The sequence below is a fragment of the Pteropus vampyrus genome, unplaced genomic scaffold, assembly GCF_000151845.1.
Source record: "Pteropus vampyrus isolate Shadow unplaced genomic scaffold, Pvam_2.0 Scaffold171, whole genome shotgun sequence".
Lineage (NCBI taxonomy): Eukaryota > Metazoa > Chordata > Mammalia > Chiroptera > Pteropodidae > Pteropus > Pteropus vampyrus.
The window spans coordinates 888,707-911,872 of record NW_011888952.1 but is presented as its reverse complement, the minus strand read 5'-3'; the positions used below and the strand labels follow the sequence as shown (position 1 = coordinate 911,872).

Here is a 23,166-nt window from a genome sequence, read left to right as displayed (position 1 = left end):
GCCGAGTGGGGGCTGGGGGCGAGAGTCGTCGGGAACGGAGAGGGCGGCCCCCTCCCACTCGGTGTTTGTAAAGAGAGCGTTAGCGTGTTGCGGGCCCCCATTCTTGCCCACAAGCTTTACTACTGCTCTTTGTAGCCTAATCGAAGTGAGTAGAGAAATCATGGTCCCTCAGTGCAGGGAGTGCAAGGTGGGTGTGTAGTCTTGGTACTTTATGCCTTGGTATTTGGGGAGGAGCCTAAGGTTAAGGAGGCAGAAACTGGGAGTAACCTATCTGCTGCTTTTATATAAGGTCAGTTAGGTAAAGAAGGGGCCTTTACCTCTGCTGGTGAATCAGAAGGCTGCATTTCTAAATTCTTGTTAACTCCCAGTGCTTAGGTGAGTCGGCTCACTGTGATTGCATTCTGTTGAAATGTGTTGGTGATGTGTCCAAAATTTGCAAGATGACGATGATGGTGACCGTATTATATCGTTATTATTTTGATGTGCTCTTGCTTTACGGTGAGAATCTAATTCACTTGAGTTTAATGGTTGGAAAAATAGTGTCAATTATTTTAGGTGAATAAAGTCAAAAACTAGTAGTGTGTTAAGAAGCTGAAGTTTTTCTTCTTTTCCTTTCAAGCTTGGAGACAAAATGTACAATTAATTTGTGTAAATTATCATCTGGAGACAAAAACAGGCAAGATGATGAACTGAGTTGTGTGAAACCTATTGCTGGAGAAACCCGATTTTGGAGTACATTATTTTAATGTCAAGTGTTTTTATCATTTATGAAACAAATTGTAACGAGTTATTGAGAGAACAATGACTAGCTTACCTTTACAAGGACCTGGGCAGATATTCGACAGATCTCATGTATTCTGTGGCAGTGTTCCTGTCTATATTGAAGTGATCAATTGCTAACTAAAAGCAGAACCAACCTGATGGTGCTAAATTATCTAGAAAACCCTCTTGTACAGAGACTGATATAGACACTCACTGTGGCTTCTCTCTTAAAGAAATACCTTTCTCTCCTATGAAAGTTTTATAGAAAATACTCATAGATACTCCCAGTTAGCATGTGAAGTGATATTTCAAAAGATCCTGTTCAAGTTTTAGAACAATTTTTGTGTTGTATGTTTCAGTCAGATTCACTCTAAAGGTTAGCCGTTCCGTAGTGTTCTTTAATATACAAAATTTTAAAACTAATCTTGTTAGCCAAAAAGTGAAGTTTGTCACAAAACCATCCATTTTTGTCTTACTGTGTACTTCACATAATTTTTATCCTCTATTTAAGTTAGATAATATCTGATATTCCATTTTTGATAATTATATCTTTAAAGATCTGAGAGTCAATTCGTGATTGACTACTCAATCCTTTGCAACTCACTAGTAGGAAAAAATGTTGATTTAATTTTTAAATCAAGACTTTCATATTTAAGTTTGTTTCTAGCTTTTACGATAACTACTGTAAAAGCATGGCATCAGTGAAGTATAAAGGTTTGGAGAATTCTCGGCTAAGTTTTTTGGTCAGTTTTTTCATTCTTTTAAATTTAAAAGAATATAATTTCTAAGTTAAAACTGCGATTGATATTTTTAATAATTAAATACAATTTTCTTTGAAGAGACTAGTTAATGTTCATTTCTTTGTATATTTCAGAATTACATTGAAATGGTAAATGATAATTTTTAAAAATCAATATTTTCAAAATTTCTGTGATGTTAAAATTATATTATCCCTATATATTAAAATTTATACAGAATAAAAAGTGTAACTTTAGAAATATGCATTAGAAATGCATTACTGATCACAGCTAATTGCTTTTAATTAATAAGTAATATGATTAAAAGCAAATACTTATTTTTCTCTCTTCTGTAATTCTCTGAAAATAAGGATGTTTGCCACTAACTTAATTATCAAGATAATTATGCACGTGAAAGTGGTGTGAAAGGCACTGCTATGAAAACCGATACAAGTATTAATGATACATTTCATTTAGTTTTCAAATTGTGAAATCGTTGTTAATAACAGGAGACTTTCGTGAGGTAGGGAAAAAAATGTTAAAATAATACTTCACAAATGTTTTGTATATGCTTGCACATACTTTTGTTTCTTTCATAGGATCTGCATATGCCCAATAGATAGAACAGAAAATGTCAGTCATTCTAATTTATGAGTGTTCTTCTGCTGAATTCATTGTCGCTTAAACTTGGAAATATATGTCATAAGGTGTGGCAAATGTACTGGAACAAATTTTTGGTCTCAGGATTCTACTAAATAAATATTAGTTGTAGAGGATTTTTTTAAATCACTAATCAAGAAAACTTGATTTAAGTTACCAGTCTATAAGCGTAAACATATGCCCTCCGCCTTAAAAATTGTAAAACTGAATTTCTAACTTGCTTTTCTGGTTGACCTTTTGAGCTGTTCATTTCTCCCTCTTAAGGTTGAAAAACAACAAAAAGAGCAGCGATTTAAAATGCTTACAAAGGTCCTTTAAAACTGAGGAATTTGACTCCACAAAAGTACAATAAGATCTGTGAATAACCATCTTGCAAGCATAGATAGCCCCAACTTATCATACTTCAGTTAGTTTCATAGCATTCTAGATAAATTTTAGTGGAAGATTATTTGTAATCCTCCTGGGGGTTTCTTATTTAATGTTTGTTTTCCATCACAATACAGAAGTAGATTTGGGAGAGTTATATGGCATATGGTTTAAGATTAATAAAAATATTCTGTTGTATGTTTTATTTACCTAATATACTTTAGTAGGTTCTTGGAAGGAAATCGACTCAAATACAATACACCATATCTTGGGAAGACTTTTGTAGATATTAAGACGACTATCGCCAATAATAATATATGCTTAAATTATTTTTTTATTTAAAAATGGGTTTATGTAATCTCAAAATTTTTCTTCAACAATCAATGTGCACTAATACTTTAATACTGGTTATTTAATTGAGAAAGTGTTTACATTTTTAACAGTTTCAATTATTATAGCGGGGCAAGTGACTTATCCTTTCTAACTCTCCATTTCCTTATCTGTGAAATGGGAAAAATATTGTAGTTATTGTTTTGTGCTTTTTGGGGGGCATGATTTTAAGACATTTATCAACAAACCTGTGTATCTTAAATGATATGACCTTGGCCCTGAATTTAATTGAGCAAATATTTTAAAGAGAACCTTCATAGTTATCTGCATTATAGCTAAGTAACTCTTACAAATGTTAATAGTTCACCGTAGTACTAATTTTGCGATTATTGTTAAGAATGAACTGAAGATAATGCTTGCTGTGTGATGATCAATTTATAAATTATTTCTGGAAATATTTCATTGTTATATGATTTTAAATTGTCATCATTCCCTGATGACTTCGAATAGAAATCAGCCTAATAATTATGTTTGTTTTATTGATTATATGTTTGTGACTAGATATAGTGCGGATCCTCTTTTGTCCGTATTGTATGTCTAATGCGTCTAGAAGGCACAGATAGTCCTTTTTTGTTTTTGATAAAGTTCTGTACTTTATATATATTTATGGTGTACTCTGTGAATGTTTATTGTATGTTACCCAGGAGCAAGTTTGTTGTATAATAAGGGCTACGATCCTTCAGATCAAAAGACAGTTTAGTATCACAGCCTAAAAAACTAAATAGTGACTTGCGCTTGTAAAAACTGGGTCTCCTTCTAACAAGCTGTAACCGAAAGGTAGGCTTTTGGTGACTTGAAAAGTGAATATGTCTCCTAATAACCCACCAATTTACTAGTAGGGAGTAATTGGAAAAGCATGTAATTAACCATGCATCATCTAAATAATACATTTTAAATTCTCCTTGTGAGTTGTTAAATAATACATTTTATTATGAATTGACCCCTGTACAAGAAAGTAAGGGACTTGGTTCCAGGCCTGAACCCCACTATTTTCCTGGAATATAGAGCTACAAAGCCCAAGTAGGAATATAACTAAACGGAAGTGGAAGCAGGGGGCAAAGAAAGACTTAAGCCAGTGCCTGTAGGTAAATGTTCCATTTTTTTCTGTAGCTTTGCTTTTGGGGGTGGGGGAGTTGAGAGTGGTATTAACTTCCACTCCCTTAATGATATTATTTGGACTTTCTCAAAAGTCCAAATGGACTTTCTCAAAGTCGTTGCTGTACCTTCAGCTCTCCCAGTGACCAGGCCATTCTCAACTTAAAATTTTTTCGGAGGATAGGGTGCAATGAATTTCCATCTCCTACTATAATTTCTCAGATATAAAGGAAAGAGGTGAAGTCATCAATTCATGCAGCATGAATCGGTTAAAATAAAGATTTAAAACCTTGTGCTCAGGATTTAAACTAGATCATTTAATGGTTTAATTCAATTGAATTCAGTATCTGTTTTGGAAACATTTTTATTCCACTGCATTGATTTTAGCAAATAAATTCATTGCTGGTTTTAACTGAGTTTTTTTATTTTTTAATAACTAATTTGTGGATTCCTCTAGGAGAATTGTACTATATAGGTAAGACTTATTGAGACTAATTTTCTAACCTTCTGGGAAGAGTTCAGATTAGTACAAACCTGGGGTGAGAAGTCCTTCGCAGTTTACCACAGATAAGGAGATGGTAGATAATGAGGGAGGTAGAAAAATAGGGGAATACCCTGAGTAGGAGTGTAAGAGATTTCTGTATGCTCAGCTCTTACAATCAGCAGGTTTCATAGTTCCTGTGCATAGACCTAAAATATAAGGTTGGTTTCTAAGAATGTACCCTGCTCTTTGGTGACATCATAGAATTTTAGAAAAGCTTTAAATTCTAAAGTTGCCACTTAGCACTGTTATTATCTCCAGCTCTATAAGTTGCCTCTGGGAAAGTGAATGGAAAAAGGTTATTCTTATCCTGTATGTTTAAGGAATAAATTTTTCTTTATAGTCAAGTCAGTGAGGAAACGTACCTATCAGACTGCCAGAGTGCAATGATGAAATCCTGGAAAGAACCCCTTAACCTTGACCCTACCCCACTGGCTGTCGTTCCACCTCTAAAACTGTCTTTTTCATTTGCAAGTTTGGAGTTCACTTTCATAATGCCAATATTTCTAGCAAGGTTAATTGTTTAAATCACCATCAGCAAATATTTCAGAGGTCAGTTCCTAGTTCCCTTGCTACTTGAAAACGAGGCCTTCAAAGAATAAAAAACACACTTGGAATTTGAAAGAAGGGACAAGGAGAAGGAAAAAGAAAAGTAAAATGATTCATGCCCCAATTTCTCCATAAACCAGCCTTCATGAAACAAGATATGAAAATAGCCATTTCAAGTGGTAGTGATAGGAAAGGCTCTATCTAGTCTCCCATACCTGCCTTTATTTTTCTCTTGAAAATCAGCATGTTGTAATTCTTCCCTGAACCATTTTTCTTTCAAAGAAAACAAGTTGTTATTCTCAAACATCAGTTTACCTAAGAAATGTTATCAAAATTAAGGTTACGAATTAGTTGTTGGTTAATGTAATCAAATGTCTGAATATTTCCTCTCACTGTAGTTTATTTTCTCTGCGGTGTTAAGCAGATTATCTATTCTCTTCATGAGTTGGTTAGTTCTTCCAGACTTTTAAAGTAGCTTAATAATAATTCGAAATGAGTGGACTCTTTTAATCTCATCAGGGAAAATACGCCAAAGAAGTAATAATAATGCTTAATACTTTAGCAGATCTACAGATCATAAAATTTCATACGTGCTTTATTTTTTTCTTTTATTTTTTGCCAAAAATAGTATGGCAAGCCAACACATCTCTGTTAGAAACAGAAGCTTGAGTAGCCACCTCAAAAGCAGGTTCACTAATTCTGTGATTCAGCTGATAGGTAGTGTTAAACAGTTAGATATGGGCCACCCACATGCCTATGACTAAGCATATATCTTACTTGTCATTCACTTTTTCCACAGTGTTGCGGAAGTCTGAATGTAAAGCACAGAATCCCAAAGTGTTACCTGACTAAATGTTCTTCTTTTCTGTCAGTTGATAATTACCTGTATAAACATGTTTTTGATTGCTTATAGAAAAGTACTTATATAAATTCTTGTTTTATATAGTAGAGTTTATGAAAGAGAAAATACATGAATAGTGTATATATAAATGAAGAAGTTGCTTTAACAAATTATTTGCATATGCCAATGAAATCCAGAAGAACGAAAAATATACCCAGGCATTTGCCAATGTAGGATTACTACACGTTTTCCTAAAGCATTTGGAACTGATTAGAAACATCCTGGCTTTATTTAAAGGCAATATAATATATTTTTAAACTTTGTTTACAAGAGGGTCCAAATTGTTGGCTTTTAGAACTAGCGTAGTACAGTTTCTTGAAACAAGTATTGACTGCATTTTATTCCTCTTTCTATCTCCACATGTAGCACAGCATAAAGCACATATAGGCACTCAATAAATATTTTAATAAGAACACAGAAATAGTCTAAGGCAGTGGTTCTCAAAGTGTGATCCTTGGACCAGCAGCATCAGGATTATCCAGGAACTCTGTAGTAATGCGAATTCTCAGGCCCCACCCCAGACCTACTAAATCAGAAATTATGAGGGAATTCTGATGTATACTGTTTTAGAACCCCTTGCCCAACATGATTACTGCATCCAAGATGATAGCATGGAGCCCATTGGTGCACTTAGTTTGTATTATTTTAGTAGCCTTACCCCTCCCTTTAGTTACTGTTCCTTGCCATAGTCTCCCCATTAGTAGAATCTCTGGGGATCATCCTGTAAAATTACCCCTATTGGTTTGACGTTTTATACTTAAAGAAACTCAGTGTTCCTGTCAATACGCTTATGTCAAGAGAAGCTAGTTTGCTCACTTCTTAGTCCAAGTGTCACTGGTTCTTCTCACCTTAGAATGGTTGCTAGGATTCTGAGCCTGCAAGTTCAAAGAGTACAACTTCAAAGACTGGATTTTATAAGATCACTGAGAATGCTCCGCCCTTAGAGGATTCACATTAAACAGACTTATAAGATATGGATTTGTAAACCTTAATTTCAGTTTAATAATATTAGGAAACATACTCTTCCTAGTGACTGTCAATAGTTTTTTTAATTCTAAAATTTTGTAATCATAAAGAGCTGATGCAGAAGCATGTAAAGGTAAACTTCTACTACAGGTGGTCATTGTGAGACGTTGATGTAACCTGTGATAATAATTTAAAAAATAAATGAGTAGAGGTTTTCCAAAATCTAGTCAGACCTCTGAGTGAACACTGTACAAGATATATCTATATATCTATGTATAATATATATACACACATACACACATGTATAACACACACGGAAAAATTAATTCAAATTAATTAATTTTTCCTTTCTTTTGTTTCATTGTTTTAGAAATTCCAGAGGGAAATTTAAGTGGTTTGACTTTGACCCAGATTACAGGTTACATTTTTCCTGTCATTTTCTTTAAGAAACTTGTATCAGCCTGTTGACTTTAGAATAATTTTATCTAAATAAAAACAAAGTTCTAAAATGTTTTAGAAATTTCATATCAGGGATACTAAATATTTCTTCTTTCTGCTTCCCCCATTTCTGATGATTTATTGCTTAATATAGCTCAAGTTAAACCTCAGCTATCAAAATTCAGTTTATAGCTCTTAGAATTTGTTTATGGGTTATACAAACCTAATATGATACCTCAAGGAACAATTTTGAGAAGAAGTGCCTTTTTAATGAAGATTCGCTCATTCAACAAATATTTATTGCGCTCCTACCTTGTGCCTAGAGCTGTTTTAAAGAAGGAGCATAAAGCAATGAATAAGACACACAGATTTCATCCCTCCTGCAGTTTACGGTCATTGTTACCTATATTAACAAGAACGTTAGTGGGAGAGATGGTGACTAAGGGGAGGCCACAGTCTTGACCCATGCCTTGTTTCTAGATAGCAGTGCTAGGCCAACATGAAGTTGGGTGGCTACCTTTGAGTTAAGTGTGCCTTAGAGGAAAACCTGTGTCCCGGGATATTTTTCCTAGATCTCTTATTATATTATTTTAGGTTACACACACACACACACACACACACACACACACACACACACACACACGTGTGTATTATGTATTATATATTATATATGATGTATTTATTACATTATTTTTTTGTAATAAAATTATTAACAAAGGAGGTAGCATGCATCATTTGTTAATAAGGTATTACTATTCTGGAAAATCCAAATGACAAGGTGATCATGCACTTTACAGAAGGATTATGTTATAATGCTCTCATAATAGATCTCTTTAAATGGTGAACTGTCCAAGTCAATTTAGTTCATATCTTTATTTATAAAACATTATTTACACCTAACAAAAATGTGAAACAAAGTTCACTGGGACTATCCCATTAAAATTTTTAAAAAAGAACAAAACAACTTTTTTCTTTGGGAAATATAGTTAGCTACTTTCCTTTAAAAGTCTATGAAGAACATCTCCATATTTAGAATATAATATTTGAGTAAAAGGAGACCCAGATCCTATTTCAAATGACCTTTCTTTGGTCAAATTAATTTTATAGCTATTTCCAACTTCTATACTCACAATCAAATTGTCCAACTATAATTTCAGTTCTGTCTTTAAATTGATAGAAAATATCTTATTGATATCTAAGTGTAGAATAAATTCTGAACATGAAAGGAAAATAAATTTTAAAGGATTTAAAATGAAGTTAAATGGAATTTATTTTCATGTATAGGGTGATATGGAATATTGGAGTGCAACTCAATGCAGATGCAACCAAAACTTTCAAATTTTACAAATTTCATCACAGTTTATTCAATTCCATAAACTCCATAAACATTTATTGAATGATCACTTGCTTTTCAGCACTAGATATCTTTATATGGGAAACAACATCCATCCACCTGGAATCATGGCCTTGTAGATGGTAAGACAGGTGCTTTTCAGTTTTGAGACTACACCATGCTGGGCAGATGAACCAGCATCTAGCACTAGACAGGCAAATAACCAGAACTCAGTAAAAGTTGAGAAAATGACTAAATGATTGAACACAGCATGTTGGCATGGTTGTGTCGTCAGGCCATGCACATGATTCATGCTGTGTATTCCACTATGCCTGCTGGAACCATCTTTGATCCTAACAAAGCACAATACATACACACAATTTGTTTTTATTATGCACATTCAGTTTTTAAATGTCAGGATGATTTTCTTTGTCATACAACATGTGTGTGAAATATTTACCCTGGCCACCAGCTTTTGAATTCAGAAAACACAAGCTAGTTTTAATCTTAGCCAAAGTAAAACAGAAGGTAGATCTATTCTGAAATGTAATCTAATGTGGATATTATACATGACATTTGCTATCATGTCTTATAGTTTTATGTACAAGTTCTATGTACCAGACAAAATGTTAATAAGTATTATATTTTTTATTCCTCTTACATATATATGCATTGCATACCTTCCCTAATTCACAGCCTATAACTTGGGGGACTGAGTGTAGTATAAGTACTCTTTAAATACTTCTAAAACTTGATTTGATTTTGAGGACAAGTTTTGCTTTATCAGTATCACTTGTTTGAGATTCTCAGTGCTACGGTTGCCTGCATTTTTAGGGAATTCTCTAAATTACTCTTTAAAATGTTAATTTCTATTTTATGTAACATTTTTTATGATACATAATGATATGAAATTAATGCCAGAAGACATTTTGCTATTCTAAAGCAGCAAAATGGGATATGAAAAAGGAAAACAAATGTTAATTATAGACTTCAGCATTCTATGTTGGATCTTTTAGTTGTTCTGGTCAGAAGAACAGGTTTTAAGTGGCCTGAGGGCCAGAGCACTGTTCTACATTCTTGTTTGGAGGCTTCCAACGACAACTGTAACAAATTCTGTTTAGTACTACTGCTAGAGAAAAGTTCGCAGTAGTGTACAATACCAAATGTTAGATTTATTGCTCATGCATAGAATAAAACTAGTTCCCTTTCAAACTTTTTGTTAAGTGTTAGCTAAAATACTGTCAAGTTTGGGCCTATTTGCTTCTAATACATAAAATAATTGCTCAGCTATTTCATATATGAATCACAAGTATTATCATCATCATTACTTAGCAGTTAATCTCATTTTACAAGGTAGATGTGGGTTTATGAGCAACTTTAAATCAAAATACCAAAGGAACTGATTTACATATAAAAGCAAAGCAATAGACTAACTTTTTTTTTTTAATGTGGCATTGCGATATCTCTGCACACCCACTCTTCTTAGTACGCCTTCATCTGTGGATGTAGGAGTCTATCAATGGAAGATCAATGCAGGGAATTTGTACTCTCTCAACCCTTGGGCATCCTCCCCTTAGCCTCTTGCAGCCACATCTGTTCATCTCCTACTAGGTAGGACAAAGAAGTACCCTACTAGACACTATAGTAGAGGGGCAGGGAGGACAGCATGATAGAAGGAGAGATGAAAAACTGAAACAGGTGTGAAGCTTTCATTGACAACCCATACTTCAGTTCCATTAACTTAATGTTCATTCATATATGGTCACACACAATGAATTGCACACATGTTCAAGTGGATTCTAGGAACAAAGGAAGACACCAAAGCTCTAAGAACTCGGAGTTTATAATCTACATGAATCAAAAAGGGGTAAAGTTAATTGTTGTAACCAACATTTCAAAGCAGTATATGATTAAGGACTAAACTAAGTAAAGCAGAAAACAAATGCTATAAATATTCAGAGAATGGCAAGATAAGTGTGTCACGGAGGTGTAGCCGGAACAAACCTTGTAGAGAAGGTAGGAATTGAACTCGACTTTGAAGTCAGGAATTGCCAGAGTAACCTTATGAAAAAAAAAACAAAACTAAAAAATATACAGAAATAGAAACAAAAAAGAGAATCAAAGTACCATTCCATTAATATGAAATATCCAGAATAGGCAAATCCATAAAGATAGCAAATAAGTGGTTGCCAGGGCCTGGGGAAGGGGGAAGAGGAGTGACTGCTTAATGGGTACAGGATTTCCCTTTGAGGTGATTAAAATGTTTTGGAATTAGACAGAGGTGATGGTTGTACAGCTTTAAAAATGTACTAAATGCCACTGACTTGTGCACTTAAAATAGTTAATTTTATGTTCTGTAAATTTTACTTCAAAAAAAAAAAAAGTTCAGGAATTGAGATAGCAGAAGAGAAGAGGAAAAGAATTTCCAGTGTAAGTAAACAAAGCCTGGGCAAGAGAATAAGCACGGATTTGCGGGGGACCTTTGCAGAGATCAACCTATTTGATGTGGATAGTACATGTATGTGAGTTAGTGAGAAATATGTTTAGAAAGGTAGATTTTAGGTAAGATGAGAAAGGGTCTGGAATGCAGGCAAAGCAGTGTGGATTTTATCTTATAAGGAGTGGTGAGATTCCAGGTCTTGAGGAGTGAGATGATTTAGTCAGAAGATTAATCTGTGCAGGGAAAGCAGTTAGGAGGCTATCTCAAAATCTGGACATAACATGAGGAGGGCCTGTAGAAACCAAGAGGAAGGAAAAATGTGAGACACGTTCTAAAGCAGTGAGTGATACTCCAAGTATGGTCAATGGACTGATGCTCCTCACAAACTCTTAGTTACTGACTTAGCACAAGGTACATAAAGATTTAAGGATAAGCATTTAAAAACTTTTATACTCTTGGGATGTTCAAATGCATGGTTTTGCATTTTTTCATTATAAAAGGATCCACAATGGATAGAAGAAGAAAAGAAAAATTCCTTTGTGCCAGAGTTAGAGCACTATTGCCCTAAAGAACATGTTGACTAGACTTAGTGACTGGGTCACATAGGGTAGTCATCAGCTATTTCTTTACTCATTTTTATGTCAGTAGACAAATTCATGCAGAGTCTGACCATCTGTCAAGAAGTCTTGCTTTGGTAGGAGGAACTAACTAGGTGATTTATAAGTTCCCTTCCAACTCGAAGGTGCTGTGATTCTCCATTCTATAATGTTAACTTAATAGCTAACATATTTCTTTCACACTTGACTGTATTGGAACACCAATGCATACTAGGTGTCTGGCCATTTTCATCCGTACTTGTAATTACACTAAATTTGAATGCAAATTCTATTTTAAACATATCTATACAGTTAGTTCCATAATTCTTTTTAAAGAAAGTACTGTTTAATGCCTTCTCAGCCAACATTTATTTCCAATTTTAATATTTGTAGTAAGTTCCTCTTCCACATGATATTTTTCACAAGTAATGCAAATTTCTGCAGAAGTGAGTTACGTAAATCACAGTCACGCTGCTGATCTTTAAGTCATTTGTTCTTGTTCTTGTGATGTAATGTTGTGGTTGATCAAGACCAGGCATGACTAGCCTTTTTGGGAATGTCTTTGTGATTCCATTTTGATGTCGGTGAAAGTTCACATAGCTTTTATTATTCACCATATTTGACTTAGTTATTGTAAGCTTAACTAACATTTAGCAACTAGAATTGTCACAGATTAATTGCATTTGGAGGACCTGAAAGACTTAGATTCCTGTAGGATTGAAAACCTCACTATATTTTGGAAGAATTAAATAAGGGACATTATTTTCGTAAGGATTATTTTAGTGCTTATGGTATCGGGTGAAGAAAAAGATTAGCTGAAGAAGAAAAATTCTTTTCGCTTCTAGTAGAATATTTTATTGAATAGCCCGTTTTTATTATGTATTATTAAAACAGCTTATATTTTTCATTGGAATATGTGTAAAATTTTGAATTGTGCCTAGATCAGTGCCTGGTATATAAGATTCACAGTAGATATTGAATATTCTCCATTGAATGTGGGGTAATGGTGGACAAAGCCTTTCAAATGGAAAAATAGTATGAATAGGAGTAGGAAAATGTGAGTTTAAAGAAAAGCATAGATAGTTTCCTGAAGGTATCATGTATGTATAATTACAAATGTGAAATTTTTTGGCTAAATAATTTTGGTGGCTTATTAATTTCTACACAGTATTTAAAATACCAAGATGATTCTGATGCTTATATCCAAAGTGAATGCATGAACTTAAATATCAAAAGTTTTTACCTCTGACTAATCTGAATTTCTAGGCCTTCCTTTCTTCCTCCCTCCTTCCTTCCCTATACCCCTTGATTTTGCTCTAGCTGTAATACTTAATTCTCTCCCTTTACCACCTATAATATGGAAATGAAATATATTTTTATCTGCTAATCAAATGAAGAAGTAGTGATTTATTTTTGTCAAGATATAATTGACACAAAATTATAAGATATTTGAAGTGTATATCATGGATATTTGACACATGTATACATTGTGAAAGGATTCTCTACATCTAGGTAATTAACATGTAACACATCTATCACCTCACATATTTCTTTTTTCTTTCTCTTTTTGTTTTTTTGTTTTGGTAAGAACATTTAATTTCTACTCCCTAAGCAAATTTAAGTTATACAATACAGTGTTATCAGTTATAGTCACCATACTTTACATTAGGGATGTTTTTATTCTGAGTTTAACATGAATAAAATGCTTATGTTTCTCCTTCTGAGACTAAATAAAATTGATTATAATTTATAAATGGATTTTGATTGATTTTTTAAAAAATTGTTGAATCACTAGTCCTCAAATTGAGAAAAGTGGACAAATAGACCTTAACTCATGAATCCTGGTAAAGCATAGTGGCTTGTTGAAATAACTCCTATTTATCTTTAACAACCTTAATTTCTATCCTTTTTTCCCAAACGACAGATATATCATATGATCCTTTAGCATCTAATTACATCTGTTTATATGCAGTTACAGAAGAGCTGGAATATTTGTCCATTTTGTTAACTCTTTATCCCCAGTGCCCAGAACACTGCTAACAAATATCAGATGCTCAGCAAATAATTGTTGCTTTCATTTCAAATCTACAGTCTCATTCTACTTCCTAATCCTAAATATCTATCCTAACTTTTTAGAGTAACATTAATCATTAGGATAACTTAATTGATGATGGATTTATAAATATAACCATACAATTTCATGTTCAGAGAATGCTTTCTTTCCTTTAGTCTACTACACGGTTTAAATTCTTAGCCAAAATGTCATTTAACCACCCTTCCAAAGGACTCTTCCTTAATTTTCTCAAGCACTAAAAAAGTAATTTAGCTATTGATAGTAATAGTTAATATTTATTGAGCACTTATTCTGTATCAGGCTCTACTTTAAGCACATTACATATGTTATTTCATTTTATTCTCCCAACAATCATACAAGATGTATACTATTATCTGTTTTGCAGATGAAGAAACAAGCACAGAGATAAAAATAAGCTGCCAAGTGATAAAACTAGAATTTAACCCAAGCAACCTGAACCCAGTACCGTCTTGCCCTCTTTAATAAGAGCCTAATTTTCCAATATTTAACTTGCCAAGGAATGAGGTGTCTATAGTCTACCACCTTTCTACACTTAACAATTAGATCTACAGAAGTATAACCGTATTCAGGTATAACCACAGATTAGATCTAAACTTTTACTTGTTCTGGTTCACTGCAAATCAGTTTATGTGTCTTGTAAGTGGTGAGCAACTCAAAAGTACTTATTTTTGTTACTTGTGACAAGGTAAATTAGAACATCAAATCTTCAACTCATATTCAGTAACTCTACCATCACTTAATACCAGCTTCTGTTAGGAGATTCTTTATTTCCATTTTTTCTCTCTTAAATCCCTGTCAATCTGATGTCATTTTATTTTGTGATCCCAGGATATAGAGGTCAATTTAGTAGCAAATTTTGTATGACCATTGTAAAAATCGAGGGAAGGCTATAATCGGTCCATCTTGAGTCTGGCCTCTAATGGAACCAATTAGCAATTTCGAGGAGGGGAGGACAGTGACAGATCCATGTATTTAGTTAGATGCGATAAAAATTAGTCATTTGGGAGTATTCGTATACTTTCACTTTCCTCTGTCCGCCAAAGATTTTTGTGAAGTATTAGAGAATGAGTGGAAAGGGACTGGTCATGAAAAGCTGGAGGAGATTTAAATTGATATACATAATAAAATGCTGGGAAAGAGAGGAAGAAGGAGAGATTATGAAATTACTAGGGTAGGAATGGAGAAAGTGTTTAGTTGGGAGCGCTTTTGGAGAAGGAGACACTTCGGAGAGTAGAGTGTGAAAAAAATTGGAGGGAAAGGAGAAAAGGATATGGGAGGAAAAGTTTTAAAAAGGAAAGTTTGCTTGTGGTTATGAATTGAATCTTTAACGTATTTTGAAAGACGAGTGAGTAGAGGATAGAATTCCATTTAATCTTGCAGGGAACGAAGAGTATCCAATTATGTGTTGAATAGTGCTTCTTTAATTCTTCAGAGGGAGAAGTCAGTTTGGATGATGTTGAATTTGAGGTTCCTGAAGAAACTCAGGTAGGGGTGTTCAAAAGAAAGTTAGAAATACAGATTTAGAACTTTTGAGAGGAGAGTTGTGGTTAGACATCAAGATTTGGGAGCTACAAGTAAGTAGGTGTGTTTATGGGTAAAAGAGGCCAAGAAGGAACTTGCAGAGCACACAAAATAGAAGGGCTCAGAAAGAAGAGGTACCAAGAAAAGGGACAAAAATAGTAGTCCTATGGTAGGATAAGAATTCAGAGAAATTGGTCTCTGAGTAGCTAGGGGAGGAGACTTTTAATAATAGATGATGGACATAATGTCACATGCTAAAGAGGAAGAGACAGAGGTGTGCTGAAGCCAGCTCATACCAACTTGTGAAAGTCAGTTGTGAAATTTTCAGATTTTTGTGAGCTGATTGTTATCCACAGAGGAATTAAAAAAGCACAAATTAATAATGCAATTAATAATGCAGTTAAACAAGTTATGTTAAAAACGAAGGTAATAAACACACTTTTGAGGTGTTCATATTGATTGTAACTGTATCGTGAAAATACTGTCTACTGTTGTATGCTACTGTACTAGCTCTTCCCCACTCTGCTCTCCATGACAACACATTGATAACCTGAAATCAACCATAGTGGGAGTATTTACACCACAGAAATTGGCAACCACTACAAATCAGAGTACTTTTCCCTACAAGGGGAGCTGTTATTAAACATTTACCAGCATACCATTGGATAAATAGAATAAAAATCAAGAAAAGTCTAATGGCTTTGGCAAGGAGACAACTTGTCACTATTGCTTGAGTTTCTGTAGAAAGATAAGTGACAAACCACAGTGAAGTGGGTTGAGGAGTGAAATAATGGAAAGTGAAGAAATGACTGTTCAAGTAAGTTTGAGAACTAGTAAGTTAAACGGTTAAGCAGATTATTATTGTCTATACCATTTTTTAAAATTTAGGGCCTATAGACTATAAACAATGTTAATATACTTTATTAATCTCCAAAAATGAACAACATATGCAAATGTGTTTTATGGTGGAAGCTCTTCTGTTGGAAAAATCTTATGGAACTAGTTATAGAACACATTTGAGGAAATGCTGCTGTTTCACAGTTAAGATGATACTGGTTGTAAGTTTGAGATAAATATTCCTGTTAAAGTTACTTAGTTTTTTTAAAGAAATATTGTCAAGAGTGGATGTTGAATTTTGAATATTCTTTTGCATTTTTGAAATAATCATATGGTTTCTTTTAAAATTTGACCTAGTGCTGTGACACATTATTAGGTTTTCTAATATTAAATCATCTTTGCCTTTCTGTGATAAATCCAACTTGATTATGATGGTTTATTCTTTCAATATACTATTAAATTTTTTTTGATTATCATTTTATTTATAATTTTAAGTTAATATTAATAAGTAGGATTGCTATTTTTCTCATTGTTCTTGTTAGTTTTTAATATCAATATTATGCTACTTTTAAAAAACTACTTTGGTTACTGAACTTTTTCTACTCAGAAACAGTTTATATAGCAAGAAAATTATCTCTTCCTTGAAAATGTGAAAAAAATTCATCTATAAAATTATCTAGGTCCAGAGCTTTAGGGGGAAGTAATTCTTTGATAAGCTTTCATTCATTTCCATTGTTAATTATTTTTTTATTGCTTACGTCAACCTTTACCATTTATGTCATTTCAGACAAATTAGTCTGACTAAGTTGCCCTTTGGCTGCATTATTATCTGCTTAGATTCTGGTGAAAATCCTATTTCAGAAATAAAAATGTTGGATAACTAGATATGAACAGCCCCTATCTACTGTAGGTTGTGTTGAAATGTTGAAGGCCTTGTTTGCTATCTTCACAGCCTAGTTCTCTGACTTATGGGGATGAGTAGAAGGATTTATGATCTAACGAATATAAACCAATTGAATTTAACTTGACCGGATGGATAACATGAAAAAACTATAATCCTTGATATTTATTGCCCCCAGAATGGATCTTGTTTCTGCCTTATAATAAAATAAATACTATACTTTATAGTATATTATAGTATATTTTATAGTATTTTAGTATACTTATAAAATTAATATCAATGTAATTAATATTAATAAGTATATGATTAACATGTATAAATTATTAACAAATGTGATTATAGTTATATTTTATTAATATTAATATAAAGAATAAATTATATTGATAAAATAAAACATCTGAATGAAATATATAAATAAATATATAAATGTAATAAAATATAAATATGAGAAACATATAAATATATATTAAATATAAATAAAATTTATGTCTGGAAACAATACCTTCTGTGGTACAACGCAATACTGAATAGATAGGGAAAGGAGATTACGGATTTTACCGTGGGAGAGGGTTTTGGGAAAGGTTATAGAATTCAGTCTGAAAATCATAGGAGCTGGCCCAGTTTTCTATTTGAGCCAACTCTTAGGGCTACAAGCTAGGAATAGATAGCAATTTCCAGAAATCTTTACTTTTTTCCTTCTTTATTTTCATTATTTCTTAAGGAATTCATATGTATTTCAAAGGGAAATTGGGATGAGTGTCAAGGGAAGCTAGTATAACAATCTTAACCTGAAGTCATCATTCTTTTGTTTTTCAGACAGAGATTTTGTTTTATTAATATTCTTTCTTATTGTTTTCACATATTTAAGCCTTTTTTCGTTGACTTAATAACAAAAATCAAAGTGATAATTCATTATAGATAAAGTTGTTTCTCATGTGTTATGCATGTTATATATAATGAACAGTTTTGATGTGGATATTGTTTTTGTGTTGATGACAAATTGGAGAGTGTTTACATAAATTGCTGTGATACAGGTGAGCAGTTAGTCAGAAAACAAAACATCCAGTTCTAAAATACTGACAAATTAGCTCTTTCTATAGAATAATATGTCTTGTTCTGAAAATAAGTTGTTACTTTATTTTTGAGTCTACATTAAGAGGTTTTTCCATCTCCAAACAAAAGTACTAGATAATGCTAGAGAAACAAATAATCAAAAGAAATACATTGGCTGTAGTTTATATTCTTTCATATTAGAAACATCAAAATGGGGAAAATTTTTATATTCATGATCCACTACTTTTGTGTCATGCATGGATAACAGAATAGTTTTTGCAAATTCCAAATTGAAAGATGCAGAATTAAAAAGGAAAAAAATTTAGAATTTTTTATAGGTTAGACTGCAGAACATTGAGTCTGGATATTGGGACTGTTAAGGCCCTGATGATAAAGCTTTTGGCAATAGATGTTGTTTTGTCTTCAGGGAATGCACAGCTATTCTAGGATCCCTTCATAAGAGCCAAAGATGTGTAGCCCAAGACCTTTGGCACATTTACATAGATAATGTGCTCTCTGGGTCTTCCTTTTAAAAATCTGCTTCACATGGAATGTGCAGCATCTACTGTCCCTAAATAGTTATAAACACATCACTGTACTTTACCTTAGGTTTAACAGCCATGTGCCATGTAGAAGGAGGTTATATTTTAATATCATCTTTGCTGTGTATAACTTTGATCAAACATCTATCTTTTGAGTTTATTAATCCTTTTAACATAAGTTTTTCTTAAGTCTGTATGGTAATATAGGTGTCATTATTAATTTGATGTAAAAGATGAATGAGATAGAGGACCATAACTCACGATCAGTGACAGAACTAGGAAAGTAGGTGAAATGAATCTAATACATATCTCTATAGGAAGATTCTACAGCCCTGCATGACTGATGAGTCAGTTGGTAGCCTGTTGGTTTACTTCTAGAGAATCCAAAAATAAGCTCAGGGAAAGCAAACATTCAGAATGAAATCCAACAGAAAAAAATAAATTTATTTGTTCTTGTACACTTTGGCAGCCTAGGTTGTCTAGGAATTTCGAATATGTGTGCATATTAAATTTTTTCTTTCTTTTTAATTGTTCAGATTTGAAGAAGCCTATTCTAAACCACAGATAAACAAGAAGTCCATTTTCTCAAACAAGAATTGCCCTTTAACGGTAGGTAAACTCAGAATTTATTATACTAAATTTGTATTTAAAAGTACCTTTTTAAAAAGAATATTCAAATTCTTCATAGAATTTATTGTAAAATTTCTTTGAGAGTTTTTATTTTGACTATCAGAATACTTTCTACGGCATAATTTACCAGTCATTTGAAGGAGAACACAGTAATATATTTGTCTAAGACAAAACAAAGATAGGAAGGTGACCTAGAAGTTGAAAAATAACTCATATCCTTAGAAATGTCTCAAATACAAGTATTTAGGTTCCTATGATACTTACGGTTAAATTGAGATAAAAATTAAAATGTCTTGCTCGGTTCCATATAAGCCATGCAACCATGATTCCTGGTTACAAAGAGCAAGTAGCTTCACTATCCAGTACTCATGATATGTGTTTCATTTGGGAAGTTATAATGTAATACTATACTTACTTATTTTATTACTCAAATTGTTCCAGCTTCCAGTGGCCAAAGCTGGAATAATTTGAATAATAAAATAAATAGCTACTTATATAGCCCTCCAAATAAAACATTAGTATAAAATCAGTATAGCCCTCCAAATAAATATATATGTATATGTGATTTCATACCGATATAAATAAATGCTGAATAAATAAACAAATGGAAAGAGAATTTTTCCTTACAGATGACTTTAAATTAATAAACATAAAAGGGATGAGGGAAATAGAAAATTGCCATTAAAGAACCACAGTAATAATTGCTACAGGCAAGATGAATAGTAAAATTGGTTAAAGTATGAGAAGCAGAATATGTACATAACCTCAAAGTATCTCCCCCCAAATATTTATTAATTACAAAGGGATAATTTGTATCTTTGCAGTGGAGAATCCTGTCAGACACCACCTTAACCAAGTGATTAAGGTTAACATCAACAGTAATAAGACATATCAACTCATATAGCTCCTGATAAATTATCCTGAAAAGATCACATCATGCCTTTGGTATTCTTCCAAAAAAATCCATAATATCAATTGAATCATGAGAAAACCTTAGACAAACCTAAATAGAGAGACATTCTACAAAATAACTGATCAGCATTCTTCAACAGTGTCAGGGGCATAAAAGACAACTAAAGTTTGAGGAACTATACATTAAATATGTGCAGTGTTTTGTATATCATATATACTTCAGTAAAGCTGTTTAAAAAAAAAAAAAGACTAAGAAACTACCAAATGTTTGGAGGAAAATAAAGGGACGTGGCAACTAAATGCAATGTGGGATCCTGGTTTGGATTCTGGAACTGAGAAAGTACATTAATGGAAAAACTGGTGAAATCCTAATGAAGTGGTTTATAGTATTGTGCCAGTGTTAATTTATAAGTTTTGATCACTGTACTATGGTTGTAATATGTAATGTAACAGTAGGGGAAGCTAGGTGAAGGGTACATGGGAACCCTCTCTATTATCTTTTCAACTTTTCTGTAAGCCTCAAATTATTTGAAAATAATTTAAAAGTTCTTTAAAAGTAACATTGGAGTGACTAAATAATCATTCTTATCAGATTGTCACTGATTTATAGAGTAAATTTCTCTTGGTTTGCAAATCATCGTTTTCATCTAGGATACTCTTTGAGCTGTGTTTCTTAATCCTGTCCATACACACTGCCATCCTTACCACCAGAAGTTTGGTTGCCACTTAATACTTCAGCCAGTTACTTCCAGTCCCCTAGAAGACCTGTGTATGGGAAAATTCCACAAGGCTCCGCCTCCTCTGGAACTATCTCTTAGCAAAGTTTTCAATTGGTGATAATCAGTGTATGACTTGAATGTTCAGATCAAAACTGTGAAAGTATTTTGATCTCACTAATAATCTCTCGGTCCACCAGTCTTCATTGCCCAAGATTATATCATTTTTAGATAAAATGTGTGGGAATTCAGTGAATACAAGTAGTGTTAAGGGAACTTTGATTCGTAAAAGAAATCAATAGCAGCATTAAGTTTGCTTGGAAAGTCAGTTTAAGTTTAGCAAAACCTAAAGCCACTTAAAATCAAAAGACCAAGCTCATGAAAGATGAAGTAAGGGGCAAGTATGTACTTTGGCATCTGCAAATGAGTATTTGGTCTGAATTCAAGTGTTTGGGCATGGAAAAAAAAAATGCTATTTATGAATTCTTTCCTGGTTTTTGTTTTTGTTTTTGTTTTTGTTTTTGTTTTTTTTTACCGGCAACTCTTTTGTGTATTCAACCAATTTAGGAAATTACACTAGTTCACAGACTTTAAGTGAAACAAGAAATAACAGAAGTTGTAACTAGAGTAGTCCAGTTCATAGAGACAGAAAGTAAAATGGTGGTTACCAGGGGTTGAGGGAGGGGGAATGAAGAGTTAATGTTTAGTGGGTGTAGCTTCAGTTTGGGAAGATGAAAAAGTTCTGGAGGTAGATGGTGGTGATGGTTACGCTGTGAATATACTTAATGCCACAGAACTGTGCATTTAAAAATGGTTAAAATGGTAAATTTTTATGTTATTTATACTTTACTACATTTTTTTTAAAGTAAAAAGGAAATGACCGAAGTTTTCAGCGATTACATTTTACTTCTTTGCTAGGGTGCCCAGCTTTAAGGAGAATCTCTGCCTGTGGGCATTTATCCTTCGGAATCTTTTTTTTTTTTTTTTTTAATCTAAAGATAATTCCCGGGACATCATTTACCAACTGGCAGTTTAAATGGCCCCTGTATCATAAATTGTGCAAGTAGAAAGAAACCTGGTACACAGGAAACAGTAGAGCTTGAGTGGTTGGGAGAGTTGTTTGTGGGGTTAATTTATAACTAAGACAAATGAATCTATAAAAAGAAGAAAAGCCCCATAAGAAATACATTAACTGATGGTAAGGGAGAAAATAGGGTTTAGATAAAAGATATCTGAACTTGTTTGGTTCCGATGATTTTATGGCTGAGGAATTCAATTATAAGTATGCTGGGTGGAGCAAATCACAACTCTGTAAATTACTATTAGGACACAACGATCTTTATCATTTTCTGTATGTGCTCACATGCAAAGTTCAGTCCTGCCCTGTGTAAATAAACTCTCTGCCTAATTGTACTGCTACATATAAATTCAGGACTTCAGGATTGGAAACTAGATAATGTTTACTTTTAAAACCTTAAAGGCGGGTAGGTGGTACATTTAGAAATAAGATTAGAAACTAGGCAAATGACTTTGCTTCTGAATTTTAGCCATTGGGTTTGTTTCATTTTACATTAAATTCTTTTAAGACATTTTTATTACTGAAAAGCTGTGAACATATTTTTTCAAATAAAAAGACCACAATAAACTACCATTCTTCTGCATAGTTTCTTCCAGTTCTTGTTAGAGCATACACATTTTTTCCTTACTAACAGTTATGATATACGTAGCATTTTTGCTTCTTTCACTGTTAGATCATATAAATCTTTCTTTGTTTCTACCTCACTTTCAGATTTCTCGTAATGGCAATATAATAGTCTATCTTAGTGATACCACATAATTTACTAAGCCAGTTTTTATAGGTGTTTTCTAGTTTTTTACTGTTATACAATTACTGTTAATTCTTATACCATTACATATATTGAATATCTTCCTGCACATATTTCACTTTTTAAAAATCATTTTTTACAGCTAAATTGCTGAAAAAGAAGTTTCTATGTTAAAGGATTTGAGCAGCTGTATTACTCTTGCATTATTTGTGACATTTGAAATTTCTCTGAGGATATACTAAGAGCAGAACGAACAAAGACGTATTTCTAAAGCATACATTTAAATGATTTCTCTTCATTTAAGTCTATTATCTTTTAGGTGTGGTTTGTGCATGTTATAGTGTAATGCAGGTGGAGAG

At 33.0% G+C, this 23,166-nt stretch overlaps 1 protein-coding gene across 1 annotated transcript in view; it reads left to right on the top strand.

Moving 5' to 3' along the window:
- Positions 1 to 273: 273 nt before the first annotated feature.
- The window catches only part of PPARG (peroxisome proliferator activated receptor gamma), a 121,194-nt gene continuing 98,301 nt past the window's right edge, over positions 274 to 23,166 (top strand). Inside the window, exons 1-2 of the mRNA XM_011370553.2 lie at positions 274 to 375; positions 19,260 to 19,332. The gene's annotated coding sequence lies outside the window, so the exon portion shown is untranslated. The remainder of the gene's footprint in view (positions 376 to 19,259; positions 19,333 to 23,166) is intronic.